Raw genomic sequence first — 3,525 nt, 5'->3', positions numbered from 1 at the left:
CTGAAAATTTTGTATTCTTGAATTATTGTTACGAAAGTCTTGAACACCCTGTAACTGTGATCTCGAGAACAAAAGACTTTTAAGAAGAGGAGGTGGATAACCACATTTAATAAATAAATTGTACAATTGTTGTAAATTAATGTTTTTAAGTGAATGATGACTTGTAGCTATTACTCTAGTTCTCATACCCAAAATCAAATTGATTTTTTGTTGTTGTGTGTGGAAAGACTCATAATGTAAAAATCTGCCTGATGATCCAGGTTTCCTATACCAAGATGTTATGAGCGAGTTGTCCTCTCTCCTAATGAGTCTTGTGTCTAAAAAGGGTACACTCTTATTGGTGTCCTCTCGTTCGATGGTAAATTGTAAAAAAGGGTTATAGCTATTGAAAACTTCAAGTAACTGTACTACCCTATCTGAGGGAGCACATACCACAATGTCATCAACGTATTTTTTTAAAAAAGGTATTTCAAAATTGATTTTTGTCAAACATTCGTTCACAAGATCATCCATCACATACTGTGCAAGGATCGGTGATACTGGACTACCCATTGGCATCCCCAAAATTTGTTTATAAAAACTGTTGTTATAACTGAACACTGTGGAGTCAAACAAGAAATTCAGCAACTGTAAGAATCTAGTTTTTGTTATTTTGCAATGTAATTTAACCCTAGATAGAAGTCGAGTGCATCCCTTTTTTCCGTTTTCCTTTTGCCCTCGACCTGAAGAAATATCAATTGCATCACATTTTGGTGAGTTCATTTAGTTTAGTTTAGTTTTTTTTTATACAGTACACTTGAAAAGGGCTGTTTGAGCCCCACCAGGCGAAAATTGCTCCGTTTTTGTTCTGTTTATGAAAGATTTGCCTTACATTGCTCTGGCGAAATGCTCCCGTCACATGATACACCTATCGTCATCTAAAGCTTTCCTCAAATTTCCTCGAAATGTCGAAGACTTTTTGGGTTCTGTTGGAGCTTACTTCAGTAGAAGTTTTAAGTTAATACATTTTCTAGGTTTAGACAAAATAAACGAGTATATTGGATTAAAGACTGGAGAAAGTATGGAAAATGGAAGACCGCCGAAGTAAATAAGGCCGTAAACAGAAACTGGCGCCTGAAGTAACCGCCACCGCCACCATAATCCATAGCAAAGAACAAATAGATAAAATAAAAGAAGTATTGGCAAAAAAATTATTGTACATATTGATGCTACAGGAAAAGTAGTAAGGCAGCCTAAAATTTCTATAAATGAAAATAGAATTTTATTATATTCACTTGTTATTCAAGTAGGGGCTGAATCAAATGAAACAGTATGCACAGTTTCTGATTTTATTTCCAGTATGACGTTATTAATTCCATTTCAAGTTGGTTAAGTCATTTTATGACATTCTGGTTATCACACAGTTCAAAATGGCCAATTTTTGATCGAGTTACCGATTTTAGTATGGCAGAAATAAATGCTGTTAGTTTATCTTTTAATGAACAACCCTTTATCCATTATATAAACCGATGCTATGACTATATTTTTGAACAGAAAAAAATAGAAAATATAACACATTTGGTTCTATGTTGTGCTCACATGAAAATACATATTATCTTCTTGCATTAATAGCTATTAGGCTTCCGACTGGATCACCTCGTCTAGTGCTGGTATTGCCGCCTCCGTGGATGTTGTTTCCCTATGTCGACAGTTACGTAAGAATTATTTTAAAAGAAAGCTATGCTTCTATTTTCAATATAAGCGTATAATAGAAGAATGGTTCTATAATATTGTAATACTAAATTCCTCAAAATATAAAGGGCTTGCAGTGGATTATGCAGAATCGGAATTTATTAAATACTTGTCATCAAATATTAAAAATGATAACTGTCTGTTCAGAACTCTTAGATGTAATATGTAAATCGATGACAAAATCAGGCAGTATAAGAAATCATTAATTTATGTACACTTTTATAATAAAAGAAAATCCACTATTGCCCTGAATTACTGCAACTAATTTTAATACGATACGTTACATTACTTACCGTTACGATCCATAATCGTTGGTGAAAGATCATGTAATGTACCTATCGAGAGCTATTTGCACTGTAAAAAAATAATTTATTAGGGCAATCATTACAAATGAAGTGTAATAGATTTATAAGAGAAATAAGAGAAAATATGTTTTCAATGTTCAGAAAACCCTTCAATTTAATATAAATAAAAAATATTTGTGAAGGAGATTGGACTAAACAGAAACAAATATGTCATTCAAATTATAAGGGATTATATTCTAGTGAGACGATAAAGGAAAATAATATTAACTCCGTTCGTTATTCGATTCTTTCGAAGAGTTTAATAAAATAGATAATTATGAATATATATTATGAAAAAGTAAGGAATGTGCCGTTTGTGATAGCGAAATATGACTTCTTGAATAGAGAGTAGGAACATCTCAAATTCCTGTTGTGCGTTTAAGGTTTAAGGCAGGGTGGGTTTTGTGCATTGCAAATGCGTTTTCCTTGTGAATTTTCATGAAAAACCAAAAACATGCGAGACGACCACGAATTTAACATAAAATTTGTAAGCGTCGTAGAGGCATATCCCTGTCTGTATAACAATACGCGGGAGGATTATCATGTGAGCCATGTGCAAGAGCAGGCCTGAGCCAAAATTGGAGAGAAGGAGGTAAGTAATGAAATATTTGGCTACGAATGTTCAACCGGAGAGTTGTACATTTTTGTTCCATAGCCAATACAATAATTAACAAATCATAATTAATAGTGATAGTTGTCTCACTTTTAGAATTAACTAGAGTGTGGTGCACCACCTTGTTAAAGTGAATTATTGCTAGTTGTCTCTCCTGTTCCCCCACAGCCTCCATCTTTGACGGCATAATCAGACAGCTTTCAGAGGTACCACAAGTGCAAGCTAGTGCGGGTGTGAGTGGAAGGTGCAAAGACAGAAGGTCCATCTAACTGGTGACATTGCTAATCGTATTTATAGAGTATTACAAAGAATGTTTGTTTTTTTATGTTTCATAAGGGCCCGGCCACAGCCAGGCAACTATATATTTTAACCCTTATTATATGCGTAAAACTGACTTGCCTTTTTCATTCGAGCTACCCAACCAGAGAATTAGATCTTCCTTGGAAGAGTACATGCTCATCACAGGCATTATTTAGTTAGTTTTTGATTCTCCAGTGTTCTCATACTTATTGTGTAGGATAATATTGAAAAATATTTTGTTTTTTTTTTTGGGACATTGTATATCTAGCTAAAATGTTTTGTCTTCATACACAAAATCTTTTTTGAACTTTAAGTGAGCCTTCCACTGTGAAGAAAAAATCGTAGAGTTTCTCCCGTGTAGCAATTGCTGGATTGGTAACTCTTGTTTGATTTGACAGTCTCGGATCACTTTGCCGTTCTTTATTTTCTACTTCTATGTCATCATCGTTTCCTTTCTTGCCTCGCGAACGCGAAAACACACGTTCCCCTTTTTTAATAAAATTATGCGGTACGCATACTGCCTGAACAATAGTGTTC

This window comes from Anoplophora glabripennis, unplaced genomic scaffold (assembly GCF_000390285.2).
Source record: "Anoplophora glabripennis isolate ALB-LARVAE unplaced genomic scaffold, Agla_2.0 scaffold573, whole genome shotgun sequence".
In the NCBI taxonomy this organism is placed as follows: Eukaryota; Metazoa; Arthropoda; class Insecta; order Coleoptera; family Cerambycidae; genus Anoplophora; species Anoplophora glabripennis.
Note: the sequence above shows the minus strand (reverse complement) of the source record.